At 48.5% G+C, this 17,279-nt stretch overlaps 1 long non-coding RNA gene across 1 annotated transcript in view; it reads left to right on the top strand.

Moving 5' to 3' along the window:
• LOC146340980 (uncharacterized) overlaps positions 1 to 13,613 on the top strand; it is a 56,007-nt gene extending 42,394 nt beyond the window's left edge. The window contains exon 4 of the long non-coding RNA XR_014783802.1: positions 13,463 to 13,613. This is a non-coding gene — a long non-coding RNA (uncharacterized LOC146340980). The remainder of the gene's footprint in view (positions 1 to 13,462) is intronic.
• Positions 13,614 to 17,279: the final 3,666 nt, after the last annotated feature.

The raw sequence follows: 17,279 nt of genomic DNA, 5'->3' as shown, positions 1-17,279 counted from the left end.
TTTTTGCCAGAGCCCTCCGCGGCCGGAAACATGTCTGCGGATGGCTCTGGCCTGGCTGGGCCTGGCCGGCTGCTCTGCGGAGCTCCTGTGGAACACAGCCAGCCGTGGAGGATTCCGGGGGGGAGAAACAGAGCACCTCCCCCCATCCAGGATTCCGGGGGGAGGGACGGAACGCCTCCCCCCCACCATAAACATAATCCGCGAACAGGTAAGTGATTTTTGTACATCCCTAGGCTGAAGGCCAGTGCATTCGCCCCCCCGAACTCCGTGGCGGAACGGCCTGCCACCACCCCGCCCCCCTACGGATCCCCCCCCCGGGATGAGACGCACCTGGGGTGGACCTTCCGGGTGGCAGCAGCTCTGGCAGCGGCAGCAGCGGCGGCTGCGGCGGCCAGTCTTCTGACCAGCTGCTGCCGCTACCATTTCCACTCCTGTAAAAAAGAAAAAGAAAGAAAAAGAAAGACGTGATAGGCTACGTAAAGATATACGTAGCCTATCATGACTAGGTTTTAAAAAAAACACGATGTGATAGGCTACATAAATCTTTACATAGCCTATCATGGCTGGGTAGGTTAAAAAAAAAAAAAAAGCATGTGCAAATGGCAGCGGCTACGGCCACCGCCAATTGCGTTCCTTATTTTTGCCCTCTTAATCTACATACATATTTACATAGGCTATGACGGCGAAAATAAAGGGGAACACAAATAGCGTAGCCGGCACTATTTGCATCCCTTTTTGATTCCCCATTTTAGCCTACGTAAATATTTACGTAGGCTAAAACGGGGAATCAAAAACAGACGCAAATAGCGCCCGCTACGCTATTTGCGTTCCCCTTTATTTTCACCGTCATAGCCTACATAAATATTTACGTAGATTAAGAGGGCAAAAACAAGGAATGCAAATGGCGGTGGTCGTAGCCGCCGCCATTTGCGTACGCGTTTTTTGGGGGGTTTTTTACCCAGAGCTCTCTGCAGCCAGGAATCCAGCTGCAGATCGCTCTGGCCTGGCCAGGCCTGGCTGGCTGCTCTGCGGAGCTGCCGCAGAGCACAGCCGGCCACAGAGGATTCCGGAGGGGAGGAATGGAGCGCCTCCCCCCCCGGCGAGGATTCCGGGGGGAGGGACGGAACGCCTCCCCCCCACCATAAAAATAATCTGCGAACAGGTAAGTGACTTTCGTAAATCCCTAGCCAGACCTTCCTGCCTCCGCTCTGTCCCGGAGTGTGCTCAAGTTCATATTCATTGCATGGGTGATGCATTCATCCATCTCATCCTCTGCCATTCCCTTCTCCTTTTGCCTTCAATCTTTCCCAGCATCAGGGCCTTTTCCAGTGAGTTTTCTTTTTGCATTAGGTGGCCAAAATATTTGAGCTTCAGCTTCAGAATCTGTCCTTCCAATGAGCAGTCAGGGCTGATTTCCTTTAGGATTGACTGATTGGACCTCCTTGCAGTCCAGGGGACTTGTAAGAGTCTTCTCCAGCACCACAGTTCAAAAGCATCAATTCTTCGGCGCTCAGCCTTCCTTATAGTCCAGCTCTCACAGCCATACATTACTACTGGGAAAACCATAGCTTTGATTAGACAGACCTTTGTCGGCAAGGTGATGACTCTGCTTCTTACTATGCTGTCTAGTTTTGCCATAGCTTTCCTCCCAAGGAGCAAGCATCTTTTGATTTCATGGCTACAGCCACTGTCTGCGGTGATCTTGGAGCCCAAGAAAGTAACATCTGTCACTGCTTCCATTTCTTCCCCTTCTATATGCCAGGAATTGATGGGGCCAGATGCCATGATCTTAGTTTTTCTAATGTTGAGTTTCAGAGCAGCTTTTGCACTCTCCACTTTCACCCCCAACAAGAGGCTCTTTACATCCTCTTCACTTTCTGCCATTAGGGGGTATCATCTGCATATCTGAGATTGTTGAGAATTCTCCCAGCAATCTTAATTCCGACCTGTTAGGGATGTCAGAGAATTCCACCATGGATCTTGGTGAGGCCGAATGCCAGTGCATTCGGCCCCCCGAAATCTGTGGCAGAATGAAGCCCCCCCGCCCCCCTGCCCCGTGAAATTGGCCCGGAACAGAGCACCTACCTGCTGCCATCCGCGATGACTTGCGAATGGCGGCCACATCTGCGGCTGCCATTCACCTCTTCCATATAGCCGTGATAGGCTATGTAAATACTTATGTAGCCTATCACGACTAATGCAGGGACACCATTTGCATCCCTGCGGAAGCCGTGATAGGCTACATAAGTATTTATGTAGGCTATCATGGCTTAACTAAGGGAACGCAAATGGTGGCGACTACGGCGGCAGCCATTTGCATTGGCTTTTTTTTTTTTTTTGCCGTTTTAGCCTATGTAAATATTTACGTAGGCTATTAGGGGGAAAAAAAGGAATGCAAATGACGTAGTGGCCATTTGCATTCCTAGGTGTGTTTTTTGCCGTAATAGCCTACATAAATACTTACGTAAGCTAAAACGGCAAAAAAGGGGGAACGCAAATGCCGGCCGCCGTAGCTGCTGCCATTTACGTTCGCTGTTTTTTTGTGGGGTTTTTTTGCCGTGATAGGCTACGTAAGTATCAATGTAGCCTATCACGGCAAAATACAGGGACACAAATGGCGGCGGCTATGGCCGCCACCATTTGCGTCCCTGCAGGCTGCCCAGCGGCTGGATGTTCACCTACGGGAGACCCCGGCCAGCGGCTCAGCAGAATCTCCATGGAGCAGAGCTGGCCGGAGAGAATTTCAGGGGGAAGGGATGGAGCGCCTTCCCCCCACCGCAAATGTCACCCTTTGAAAAGGTAAGTGACTTTCATACATCCCTACGACCTGTGATTCATCGAACCTGGAGTCTCTCATGATGTACTCTGCATATAAGTTAAATAAGCAGGGTGACAATATACAGCTTTGTCATACCCCTTTCCCAATTTTGAACCAATCGGTTGTTCCATGTCCAGTTCTTACTTTTGCTAGGGATGTATGAAAGTCACTTACCTTTCGCGGATTATGTTGATGGTGGCGAGGGAGGCATTCCGTCCATCCCCCCCAGAATCATGGCCAGGGGGGGAGGCGCTCCGTTCCTCCCCCCGGAATTCTCGAACGGCTGGCTGTGCTCTGCAGCAGCTCTGCGGAGCAGCTGGCCAGGCCCGGCCCGGCCAGGCCAGAGCCGTCTGCAGCCGGATTTCCAGCCGCGGAGGGCTCTGGGTAAAACAAACAAACAAAACCAGCCGCATATGCAAATGTTGGCGGCTACGGCCACCGCCATTTGCGTTCCTTCTTTTTGGCCATCTTAATCTACTTAAATATTTACGTAGGCTAAAATGGCGAATCAAAAGGGGATGCATATAGCGCCTGCTACGCTATTTGTGTTCCCCTTTATTTTCGCCGTCAAAGTCTACGTAAATATTTACGTAGATTAAGACGGTAAAAAGAAGGAATGCAAATGGCGGCGGCCATAGCCGCCGCCATTTGCGTATGCGTTTTTTTTAAAAACCCACCCAACCATGATAGGCTACGTAAAGATTTACGTAGCCTATCACGTCTTTTTTTTTTTTTTTTTTACACACAAGCCTGGAAATGGCGGCAGCCAGTCGGAAGACCGGCCGCTACTGCGGCCGGAGCCACCGCCAGAACCGCCACCGGAGCTGCCGCCGGAGCTGCCGCCGGAGCCGCCGCTGGAACTGCCGCCACCCGGAAGATCCGCCCCAGGTGAGTCTCGTCCTGGGGGGGATCCGCGGGGGTCAGGGGGGTGGCAGACCATTCCGCCACGGAGATCGGGGGGCAGAATTCACTGGCATTCGGCCTCATGGAGATCCGTGACGGAATTCTCTGACATCCCTAACTGTTGCTTCTTGACCCTCACAGCTTTCTCAGGAGACAGGTAAGGTGGTCTGGTACTCCCATCTCTTAAAGAATTTGCTAGGGCTGTACGAAAGTCAATACCTTTTTGCAGGGGTGATTCGTGGTGGGGGGGAGGCGCTCCGCACCTCCCCCTGAAATCCTAACCCAGCCAGATCCACTCCATGGCAACTCCGCGGAGCCGCTGGCCGGGTGCATTCACAGTCGTCTGGAGCCTGCCGATGCAAATGGCGGCCGCTATGGTGACCACCATTTGCGTTCCTGTTTTTGGTCGTGATAGGCGACATAAATATTTACGGAAAAAAAAAACAGAAATGGGATACTCTGTTGAGTAGCTACATTTGGTGCAGTTGTTGCCATGTGGAAATCCTCTACCATTTGCCTTTTCCCTTTTAGAAGGTGCCTGTCGCTAGGGGGGTGGAGCGGTGATCTCCAGGGCACCGGAGAAGAGTTCCAGAGGGGAAGCCGGTTTGCTGCTACACATGGGACCATTTTCCAGAAGGGACAATGTCTCACTCCACATGTACCTCCGACTTTGAGAGCCACATAAAAGTGCAGACCATACTGGCGTAAGAGTGAAGTGGGGACAGGGGGAGATCATCGACAAGGGGACATGTGCCTTTTCCCCTAAGAATATTTTCTCTATAAATACAATTTTGGATGGTGTAGCCTTAGAATGTGTTGATCACAACAAACTGTGGCAAATTCTAGGGATGTCAGAGAATTCCTCCAAGGATCTCAGTGAAGGCGAATGGCAGTGCATTCGGCCCCCCGAAATCCGTGGCAGAATGAAGCCCCACCACCCACCACCCCGCGAAAGGCACGCGAAACGGAGCACTTACCTGGTGCCATTCGTGCTGCTTTGTGAAATACATGGCATCGCGGCCTCTTATTCAAAAGGCAGTTTAGCAGAGAGAGGCAAAGCAGAATGCGGGTTTGCCAGTCCCGCATTCACATAAAGGCTAAAGAACATATAGTGGCCACACTCTTCCTTTAGTTAAGAAATAGAAAAGCTTTGCTCACATGTCATCTTGCGTGAAATGCATGCACAGCTTGCAGTTTCAAAACAAGAGATGGTTCAGTCAATTTCTCTGTGTTCAGGCAGGAGGGAGAGCAAGCCAGGTGCACGCCCAGCAACAGCGAAAGGTGGTGGGGTAGGGGAGGAAGAAACAGGAGGCCGCGGTGGACTATAGAGTCCTAAGGCCAGCTATGCCCATGCTTTAACTAGCTAAATGCCGAACTTCCCACTTCCTTTAACTTGCAGACGAGGTTGCAATATCCCCAACAGGAGGGCCAAATCTCTCAGAACCATCGTAAGAGAAGCTCCTCTGGGAGACACCAATTCTAATGCCAGATCCAGCTGTATCCTGATGAGGCTAAGGGGACAGGGAGCCTCCACCCAGCAAATCCCTTCCCTTGCCCATTATATCAGGGAGTTCGTCCTATCCACTTTCCCCCTCAGTGCAGACGGAGAGAGAGACGGAGCTCTATAATTCTCTCTGCACAGAGAAAGTGACCTCGTCCTGCAGCTCTGTCTGAGCTTGGTGCTGCTGTCCTGCCACGTTCATGTTCCAACTGAGGTGTAAGGCGGACCCCGGAACATTCCCTTCAACCCCACCTCTGTCGCCCACGTAATCGCCTCAGGGTGAATGGTGAAGTCTTGGCCTGGGGGAGCCCCTGAGTCCACTCCCCCAACTTTCACAGAATAAAAAGATCCATTTCGGAAGAAGATCCAGTTCAGGATATCCCATCTCTCGCCATTTTCCGTGAAAGAGACTTCATCTCCAGCACTGTTGTTAAAGCGGATGCTCCTCAAAGAGGCAAGAATCTGAAAAGCAAGAGACACTTAGAAAATGGGGGAAATTGTGAATGAGTTCTGGCATCTTCTAACACTCTGTAACTGCCATTAGGTTAGGAGACTGTTTTTTTTCCTGGACTTCATTAGTAAATTTAATGCTTAAGATGCATCTTATTTTGGCATATCTGCTAGGCTATGCTGTGCAATGGTTCAGGCTTTTTTGGCTGGTGCCTACTTGCTACAGCACTCCCTCCTATCTTCGAGTGGGAGCTGGAGGGGCTTTACTCATAGCAGCAAAGAGAGCAACCTCTGGGGTTCTTCAGCTGGCTGTCAAGATGGAACCTAGATGGAGGGGGGAGCTGCCTGCTCTTTGCTTCTCAGGAGTGGGCTGGGGAACGATGCCACTTTATGGATAAGAACTATTTGTCAGGCTGGGGCCTCGCAGCATTCCTCCCTCCTCACTAGTCTTATTTATGCAATAATGCACAATTAACTGTTTGACTAGTAACTATCCCGTAGGAAGCTTATTTAGTAACATCACTTAGTAACAGGAGAAAGCTACTTGTAAAAATCCTACCACGCTCAAATCCTGTGTAATACATATGTAACTTATTTATAATGGCTGCAAAATATTTAATTGGTGCAGTCAGCCTGCAAGGCAATGGACAGAAAACAGAAGCAACAGCTCTTTTCCCAAAGGTCTTGCTGTCTACGGGATAAGGAATACTAGACAAGGGAGGAAAGGAAGTGAGGTTTTGATGAAGGAGTGGTGAGGGTGAGGATGGGGTGAAAAGTTTTCCATGGGTCAAGAAAGAGTTTACACTTGCCTAGGGATGTCGGATAATTTCTCCACGAATCTCCGGGAGGCTGAATGCCAATGCATTCGGCCCCCCGAAATTGGTGGAGAAATGGTCCATCCCCCGCCCCCCCCGGGATGGGACTTACCTTGGCCGAATGTCCCTGGCAGTGGCAGCTCCCGGCTTCCGACCAGCTGCTGCTGCCGCCATTTCCAAGTGTAAAACAACAACAACAACAAACATGATAGGCTATGTAAAGATTTACGTAGCCTATCACGGCTAGATTTTCAAAAAACACCATGATAGGCTACGTAAATCCTTACGTAGCCTATCATGGCTGACTTTGGGGAAAAAAAAGCGCATACGCAAAAGGCGGCGCCCATGGGCGCCGCCATTTGCGTTCCTTATTTGGGCACGTGTAGTCTATGTAAACATTTACGTAGACTACGGTGAAAATAAGGGCAACGCTAAAACTCTATGCCATTTGCGACCTGGCAGGAGCAGAGGATTCATGGGCAGAGGGACGGGGCGCCTCCCCCTCAGCCAGAATTTTGGCCGGAGGGATGGGGCGCCTCCCCCCCGGCCAGAATTTTGGCAGGGAGGAACAGAGTGCCTCCTCCCCACTGCGAAGCAAGCTGCGGGACCAGGTAAGGGACTTTCGTCCATCCCTACACTTGCCACAAATTAACTAAAACCATGCAGTACTAGACAGACTACAATGAACAACAGAACTGCAGATTTTATTATTGTACAAGTCCGGATAACCAAGTTGGAAGGTCTGAAGTTGACCATTATATTTTAATGCTTTCAACTATATGAAAGGAATTGGAGATCTGTCCTGGTTTATAGTGAATAGGCACAAGCCCCTTTATTCCGAAATTGTTTCAGCTGTCAGGATTCCCAACCTTTTGGGGCTCGTAGGCACATTTGAGATTTTGAGCGAGTGTCGTGGGCACTCTGACAAAATGGCTGTCGGGGGGGTATTTCCCATTCACAAAATGGCTGCCTTGGTGGGTGTGGACAGTCACAAAACAAGCATTCCCAGGAGGTAAACTAGTGAGGCTAAAAGAAAAGTAGCTTGCCCAAGAATCTAAGTGAAAGATAGAGGTGGTGTGTGAGCTTGAAAACATGAAACCACTCATTTTGAACCCATGGTTTTCTATTCTAACACCCATTTCACAGACGGCAAACAGATGAGGCTTAGAGACAAGTAACATGCTGAAGAAACTGAGAACAAGGGAGATGGGGTGTGAACCCCAAATGCCAAATCATATCTCCTCTATCCCGGACTCACTTTCCAGTGCTCTTTAATGGAAAGGATGGCCATGGAAGCATTTCCATGGGGACATGTCCTTCTTCAGAGCTTTAGAAAGGCTAACACCCCTTCTCCCAGGCCCCCCATTTGCTTCTACGATCAGACCACTGAGAAATCACTGAGGTGCTTTCATATGCTTGCCCAGGGTGAAGGAGGATGTTACCTACCATGGCTGGATGTCCAGGAGCCTCCTGCCTCCCCCCGTCAGTCCACGTTTGGATCCAGACACAGCATGTGCCACAGAATAAACACCATTGTAGATCCTGTAGCTGTGACTTGTCATGCTCATTTTGAACTTGGAATGTGGCAAGTCCTCTGCCTTCTCCTTCCCAGTACAGCTTCTCTTTCCTCGTGGAGAGGTTTGGCCTGATTTCAGAAACTGACAGCTAAATGCCCTTTCCCACCAGAAATGGAGAAGGACAAACTCTTGTGGTCGGAGTGGATCTAACGTCCCAAGAAAATGCTTGAATCCCAGCACATCCCTTGTGTGGACTTTGAAGTGCAAAGCACCATACAAGATTTTTAGATACCACCCACCTGAGGTATCCTATTTCCCAATAAGATGTCATGATCCAAACCTTCTAAAATGGGGTCCTGGTCTTTCTTTCATGATTCCTCAACAACAGTGTTAATTGTGACATAGCACTGGAGTCTCCAAAGAAAACTACCACTTGGGGCTCAAACCAAGACCGAGGAATAGATTCACTTTCTATCTGATGCTGATAAAGTGGGTCCGCTGGATTGAACATTTCAGAGATGGCCACACAGATGTCATTCTGCTTGAGCATTGGGGACAGTGTCTGGATGAAATGTTCAATGCTGTCATCCTCAGGAGCAAGGAGCCCAATCCAGTTCCACTGGAAATACAGGAGCAGCCGGACTAAGCCCACATACTGAGGAATTTCACTGGGATCAATCCAATTGAAGGCAGGGAATGGCCCTCCCCCTCCCTGAGCAGGGTCCAAAAAGCCATAACCAAGCTGAAGGAAGGAATTTCCTATGAGTCTGTTGTAGCAGAACGTTTGGGCATCTAGCACAGTATTAATGGTATGAGCTTCCATGGACTTTCCAAAGTTGACTTTGGATGCATAAAGTGCTCCCCAGAAGGAAGATGGACATTTTAAAAATACATATCTAAATATAAAGTGAAGCAATGAGATGTTGTTAAGTGTCCCCCATGTGTGGATATCACCCCCAAAACTCAGTGTGACCATGCATGTAACCTGAAAGAATGTCTTAGCATTCCAGTGACTGGGCTCTTGTGTCTAAATTCTAGAAATGTATTGGGGGCTTTCTGGCCCTCCCCATATACGTATAATCAATTGGTCATAGCAACGTAAGAAGAGTCCTGCTGAATCAGACCAAGGGTCCATCTCATCCAGCATTCTGTTCCCAGAGCTGCAAACCAGATGCTCGTGGGAAACTCACAGGCAGGACATGAGTGCAAGAGCACGTCCTGCCCATGATCCCCACAACTGGCATACAGACGCATCGTCTCTACGATACTGAAGGCAGCATACAGGCATCAGGACTGCTAGCCAGTAATAGCCTTCTCCTCCAGGAATGTGTCCAATCCCCTCATAAAGCCATCCCAATTGGTGGCCATCACTGCATGTTGCAGAAGTGAGTTCCACAGTTCAACTATGTGCTGTGTGAGGAAGTCCTTCCCTTTATCTCTCCTGAATTTCCCACTATTCATCCTCATGGGATGACCCCAGGTTCGAGTATTATGAGAGATGGAGAAAATGCCACCCTAGCCACTTTCTCCACGCCATGCGTCATTGTGTACACCTCTATCGTTTCTCCCCTTACTCACCTTTTTTTCCAAGATAAACAATCCCAGACATTGTAACACTCCTCATGGGGAGTTGTTCCAGCCCCTGATCATTTTAGTTGCCCTTTTCTGCACTTTTGCCACCTCTGCCATGTCCTTCCTTGGTGTGGTGACCAGAACTGTACACAGGATTCTCAGTGTGGTTGCACCATAGATTTGTATCAGTGGAGTTAGATGGAGTTAGTGGAAGTTTTATTTTCAGCTCCTTTGCTAATTATGCCAAACATGGAATTTTCCTTTTTCACAGCAGCCACACACCAGGATGACATTTTGATTGAGCTGTCCACCGCAACCCCAAGACCTCTTTCATGGTCAGTCACTGCTGGCTCAGATCACATCAGCTTGTAGGTGAAATTGGGATTTTTTGCCCCAACTTGCATCACATTACACTTGCTTACACTGAACGACATTTGATCAAACTGGATCCATTCTTCATGGATAGGCATCGAGACACACAAGATAGAAAATGAGAGGCAATGTTAGTGGGGCTGAAAAAGACATCCCTGAAGTGCCCCCACTCCACACACTTTCTGTTGACATCCTATGGTGTGTGGCTGAAACATGGGCCTTTTTAAATGGAAATCAGAAAATAAGAAGAGCCCTGCTGGAACAGACCAAAGGTCCATCGAGTCCAGCATTCTGTTCACACAGTGGCCAACCAGCTGCCTGTGGGAAGCCCACAATCACAGCGTGATTTCCTTATGCACCCCCATGGTCATGTTCCCCTCCAACTGGTGTACATTGGCATGCTGCCTCTGATATTGCTGGAGGTCGCACGTCTCCCTCAGGACTAGTAGGCATCGATAGCCCTATACATAAAAGTCAGACAAATGTTACATTGTCATTGGAGTGGGGCCTCCCCCAAGCTGCCTTAGTTGGTCGCAGCAAGAACAACACGGAGTCTTGAGGCACCTTGTTCTTTTATGATTCCTGAAGGTGTCTAGAGAATCTGTCTGATTTCTCCCAGTCCACACACTTTTTCTGACAGAACAGGCCCTCTGCTGGGTGGGACTAATCATGCAGTAGCCATCTGGGATTCCTGGCTACCACCAAGGAATGGCAGCTTAGCCAGGGCCCCCAACCCCTCCAATCCAGAATAAAGGCAACTCAGACACTGCAGGGACAAATCTGTTTCAGAGATTGCCCTGTACGTCTTGGTGATCCTGAGCTCTGCAGGCCTCTCATATCCATCCCCTGATGGATTCCTCACCTGTGGGATCTTGTAGATGCCTGTTAGGGATGCTATTTCTCTCGAAGATTTGGAGTCAAGACCCCCAATAATGGGGAGCAGTTTATCCTGCCAGTCACATTTATAATTGGGCATCATTCACCCCAAGTGGAAAGCAGAGAGAGGCTGTTCCAATGCATCCATCTGGCAAGGTCCTTGTGTTCATACATGCGGAAGCCAAGCGTTGTGTTGGGAAGGAGAGCCCGATCCTTGTTGAGCTCTGTGATGGCAAACGCCAAGGCCAGGAAGTGCTGGAAGTTCGAGACTATCGACCTGTAATGGAGAGAGGGACATTGGGAGGTGGGTGAGGATCCCAACAGAACTGGTGAGAAGTGCAGTGTTAAAACAGCTTCTGCGTTAAACTTGCCCAGTATTCGGAACCATGAGGACTCGAACACTGTATTATTCTTAGAGGAAGGAGCATAATTCCATAATCTGCCTTGGCCAGAACTTTCTCACTATTTTCGTAATTATTTACGTATTTTTTTTCGTTGCTGCCCAAAATGTTTCCCGCCCTCTGTGCGCTCCCCTGCTGTCTTGTTTTCTCGGATAGGGACTATGATTTTATTAATTTCTGTGTATTTGTGCTTGATGATCCTCGCGTTTACTGGTCATGTTGACCTAACCGCCTCACAAATAAAAAAAAACGGGGCTGCAGCTCCGCTTCGGCAAAATCTGTCGTCAACTTCCTGCTAACTTCCTGAATGTCGTCTGCATTTGTGCTTGCATTTGCGTGATAATTTGTGGGTGGAGTTCTGTTGTGTGGTGGTGGTGGTGTGTTAGTGGTGGTGCTTAGTGGATTTCCTTGTATCAGTGTTGTTTGTGCATTGTGGTGATTTTGTCTGGTCTGTGTGTGTGTGTGTGTGTGTAGTTGTGCATTGTGGTGTTTTTGTCTGGTTTGGTCTGTGTGTGTGTAGTTAAGTGGTGGTTGTGCATGGCTGTCTTGGTGTGTGTGTGTTTGTGTGTAGTAGTAGTGTGGCGGCTCTAAAATGGCTGCACCAGTGCGTGGCAGGAGGTGGGACCATGAGGAGACCAAGGCCCTCCTCATCAACATTAAGCACAGCGAGGAGGTGGCAGTGCTGTTTGCCAGCTGCTCCTGCCGCAATGAACTTTATTGGGCCCGGATAAAGAGGAGGATGGAGCGAGCAGGCCACCATCGCACAATTCAACAATTAAGGTCCAAATGGAAGGCACTAAAGCAGTCCTTCATCAGAGAGGGGATTGCTGCTGCCGAGCGGAGGGCACCACTGTCCAACCCCCCCGCCTACTACTGGCACATCCACAGAGTGTGGGTCAAAGCAGGCCAGCCCCCATTTTCGCAGAGGTATATGCCTGGTAAGTTATAGTTATCCCATCGTCAAGCTCAACTAAATATGAAGGCAAGGATGTATACCAAAAATGAAGCTATCTCTTTGTGGTCTTATGTGGAAACAAACAAATCCTGACATTTAGCCTGCAATCCTATGCTTGGTATACTTGGACAGAAAAAGGTCCCAGCATCTTCCGGCCACTTTGGCTGGTTGAAGAAGGGATGCTGGGAACTGCATTGCTTTTTCCTGTACAACCACATCCATAGGATTATGCGGGCCTGGCTACAACTCATATTACACACTGACACGCTGTCCATTTCCAGGGAAGTGCTGCTGCTGCCGGTCTCTGCACAGTGCACACAGGGGGACTGGCACCAGCCCAGGAGCAACAGGGCCAGCCTCTCGGTGTCATTTTCCTTCTTCATATAGTGATTGCTGAATTTTTGCACCCCACCCACCCCACCTTTCTACCAAGACATCGGCACTCAAGTCAACTCATGAGCAAGTGTTCATCTGAGAGCTTGGAGATCTGGGTATAGTCCACTCAGCCATGGAAGCTTGCTGGGTGACTCTGGCCCAGTCAGAAAGCCCCAGCCTACTACCTCAGTGTTGTTGTTGTCAGCGTTAATGGAGAGGAAGAGGCTAATGTGAGCCGCCTTGGGTTCCTTGCGCTAGGAAAAAAGGTGGCATTTATGCAATGCATCACTTGAATGAACAGATATCATGGTATTGCAAATGTAGAAATGGGGTGACTAGAAGTGCAATCCTGTGCATGTTTACAGAAGCCCAACAGTCTCCATCACACCCAAACTGTCAGTACTGTATAATTGGCCTCCCTAATTATCCCCTCATCATTAGACCTTGTGGTGGGAGGACAGAATCAGTGGTCCTTATGGTAGTGGGGATGGTGATAGACAGATCAGTGACTGTGGTTTTGTTCATTCACCACACATATAAATGCATTCATTCTGTTCCTGTGACATCCCACAGCTGCGCATTGTGCCTTGCTGGTGGAGGAGGCACTGAGGGCCGAGGAGAGGGAGGATAGAGGAGGAGGAGGAGGAGGAAGAGGAAGAAGAGGAGGAGGAAGAGGAGGAGGAGGAGATCAAAGAGCCAGCAGCAAGAGGAGCAGCATCTGTGGAGGAAGGCCACCCTTCTTCCACAGATGGAGCCCCTCCTCTTGTGCTCCTGATGGGTCTGATGAGAGATGTCCAGAGGCTCAGCAGGACCTGTAAGGAGTACTACAGAATGGCACCTGAGCTAACAACTCTGCCTGCAAGATGCATATTACCACTGTGCTTTATTCTTCTCTTTCTACATACAGGTGATGACCATCAAAGAAGGGTGGAGGCCATGGAGTGGGAACTGCATCCTCCTATGAATTGAGGCCTTCAGTCAGCCAGTGCCCAGCCCAAAGTTACAATTGTTTCTTTGTTTTGTTTTGATCTGTTCTGTTTGTATATAAAGTTCTTTCTAAAAAAAAAGGTAACAATTCCTTGGTTCAAGTCCACAGCTATAATTTTTTAAATCTAGATCATTGTACACAGTGATCTCTGTGTTTGCTTACTGTTAACCACAAAAAGAATGCTTTCCCAGCCAAACAAGCCCAGTTGCTGTAAGCTTCCCTCATGGGGAGATGGTCAGTCACCATCCCTGATGTTATGAATGAATGCATTAGGGATGTCAGAGAATTTTGCCACGAATCTCAGGGAGGCCGAATGCCAGCGCATTCGCCCCCCCGAAATTGGTGGCAAAACAGTCTCCCCCCCCCACCCCCCGGGATGGGACTTACCTTGGGCGAATCTCCCTGGCGGTGGCAGCGGCTCCGGCGGCGGTGCGGCGGCGGCGGCCAGTCTTCCGACCGGCTGCCATGGCCGCCATTTCCAGTAAAAAAAAAAAAAAAGGGATAGGCTACATAAAGATTTACATAGCCTATCATGGCTAGATTTTAAAAAAATACCGTGATAGGCTACGTAAATGTTTACGTAGCCTATCACGGCTAGATTTTAAAAAAATACCGTGATAGGCCACGTAAATGTTTACGTAGCCTATCACGGAAGAGTAAAACAACAACAACAAAAAAGGGCGTACGCAAACGGCGGCGCCTATGGGTGCCGCCATTTGCGTATGCATGTGTGTGTTTTTTAACTCAGCCGTGGTAGGCTACGTAAACATTTATGTAGCCTATCTTGGCTGACTGCAGGGACGCAAACGGCGGCGGCTATGGCCGCCGCCATTTGCAGACCCAGCTGGCCAGGATTCGCGGCGGGAGGGATGGGGCACCTCCCCCCAGCCTGAATTTTGGGGGGGAGGGATGGGGTGCCTCCCCCCCGGCCAGAATTTTGGGGGGAGAGACGGAGCGCCTCCCCCCCACCGCAAATCAATTTCATCATAAGGTAAGTGACTTTCGTACATCCCTAAGAAGTGAGCCTAACCATGAACCATACTGCAACTTTCTGTTGTACCTACAATTAAGGGTATATAACACTAATTTATTATTAATGTGTAATTAATAAATAATTATAAGACTGAAGGATGTCTATGGGGAATATAATGCCATACAGACAACCTTTGAATCCACTTCCAGTTGAGTGGGAAAGAGCAAAAGCCCAGTGTGGACAGGACCCTGGTGTTCAAGGAATAACTCGGCACATTTAACAATGTTATTGGTCTTCTTATACATGTACTTGATAGGAAACTAGAGTAGCAGGACATGTTTCAAAGTGATAGACACCTTAAGGCCTTCTCCTTATTAGATGATCTTTAGAATTGAGATTGGGCCTCAGCACTATAATGTAGCATTTGGGGAGGAAGATGCAAGCCAGGAGACCAGCCCCAGAGGCGAAGATGGAGAAGACCTCCACAGCCACCATGGACTTTCCCTTGGTGCTCAGGTAGGTGGGCACAAAGGAGACCCAAACACTACAAAACACCAGCATGCTGAAGGTGATAAACTTGGCTTCGTTGAAGGCATCAGGCAGTTTTCTGGCTAAGAAAGCCACCATGAAGCTGATGACAGCCAGAAAACCCATGTAACCCAAGACAGTGTAAAACATAGTGACTGAGCCTTCATTACATTCGACGATGATTTCTTCAGCCAGGGAATGAAAGTCCAAGATTGGGAATGGGGGGGGAGGTCACCAGCCAATGAGCACAGATAATAGCTTGGATGAGGGGACAGGCCAAGACAATGGAGTTTGGTAGTTGTCTCCCCAAGAGTTTTCTGGCCATGTTTTCTGGCTTGGTGGCCATGAAGGCCAGAACCACTGTGACAGTTTTTGCCAGCACAGAAGCAATGGCAACTGCAAAGATGATGCCAAAAGCAGTTTGACGAAGAAGACACGTGACCTTTGTGGGCCGACCGATGAACAGAACGGAGCAGAAGAAACAGAGCAGGAGAGAAAGGAGGAGGACATAGGTGAGGTCTCGGTTGTTAGCTTTGACGATGGGCATGTCACGGTGTAGAATGAAGGTCGCCAACACTACAGATGTAATCAGAGAGAGGAAAAGAGCCAGAGAAGCTAAAATGAACCCCAGCGTCTCTTGATAGGAAAGGAAGTGGGTCTTCTTGGGGAAACAGCGGTCTTGGTTGCTGTTTGGATGTTGATTCTCTGGGCATGGGTCACAATGATCTGCATCTGGAATGAGCATAAGTATCTCAAACATGGCATAGATTTTTTTTATGTGCGCACAGTGCAGCTGACAAAGAAGGAGACGGAGATATCAGTTCCCTAGCTTACTGTACATACAAGCGTGCAACGTCCCTTTTAGTATTTTCTCTTTACATTTCAACAACATATTCCATAAGACCAGAGTCAGGAAAAGTACAAGATGCTCCTTTTCACCTGTGTAGGATAGCCCATGCTAGCAGATCCGTGTTCAATATTATGCAAGAAGAAAAACCTCAAGTCTGTATCTAGAAATTAAAAACTGTTAAGTCTAAGAACATCACCACAGCCTGTCACCTGCAGTGCCTTCTGAATGGGCAAATACATACATACATACATACATACATACGTACATACAGAATTCTCTGTCATTTGCTTCAGATGACGCACTTTCTTCAGCGGAGATGTGTTGGTGCAGAAGCTGGAAAATAGGTGACAGTTGCTACAACAACTGATCACCATTCAGCTTCATGTCTAATGCCCAAACAACCGAGATTGGAAACATGGTGTTTAAAATGCTGTGCATAAAATGGTGAGCCAATGCAAGTATCTAAGGATATTATTATTCTTTATTATTTAAATAGAAGGTTTCTTCAGGAAATTGTGAAAAGTCTGCAAAACAGTAAACCACCGAGTTATGCAATCCCCACTGGTTCCTATGGAGAAAATAAGCATAGGTTAACCGGCCATGTCTTCTCCTTGCCCATGATCTTCCCATGCGAACCCCAGTTTGCTCTGCACTTTGACAAGCTACCTGTCCGGTTAGAAATCGTCCCTTCTGGGCAACGGTCACATCTGTAGCAGCAAACCAGCTTCCCCTCTGGAACTTTTCTCTGGTGCCCTGAAGAGCAACACTCCACACACCTTGCAGAGGGAGAAACCTAAAAGGGAAGAGAGAAATAGTTGAGGTTTTACATGCAGTGGATATTGCATAAAAATAGGACAGAGTTACTCAATAGAATTCCCCAATGGATAGGATTACCAATTTAGAAAGTCTGAATCTTTTCTGCAGTTTACTTAGGATCATCCTAATGGAAGCTGATGTGGATATATATGCTCATACAGACACAAAAACATGAAGCTGCCTCCTCCTCCATCAGACCCTTTCCCTACCTCGCCCACTATTGTCTGTAGTGAGTGGAGGGGGCTCTCCAAGCTTTAAGACTGGGGCCTTTTCCAGCCATACCTGGAGATTCCAAGGACTCAACCTGGGACTTCTGCATGCAAAGATGGTTCTTCCTTTTTTTTTTTTTTTACAAAAAAAAATGGTTTTTACAAAATTGAGCGGGATAGCTAATACTTTGGAAGACAGAAACAAAATTCAAAGTGATCTGGATAGACTGGAGTGCTGGGCAGAAAACAATAGAATGAGATTTAATAGGGATAAATGCCAAGTTCTACACCTAGGAAAAGGAAACCAAATGCACAGTTACAAGATGGGGGATATGTGGCTCAACCACACTACAAGCGAGA

Source organism: Heloderma suspectum, chromosome 6 (genome assembly GCF_057233095.1).
Source record: "Heloderma suspectum isolate Gila_16-S chromosome 6, 16-S_ref, whole genome shotgun sequence".
Classification (NCBI taxonomy): Eukaryota; Metazoa; Chordata; class Lepidosauria; order Squamata; family Helodermatidae; genus Heloderma; species Heloderma suspectum.
This window is presented reverse-complemented; position numbering and strand designations above follow the sequence as displayed.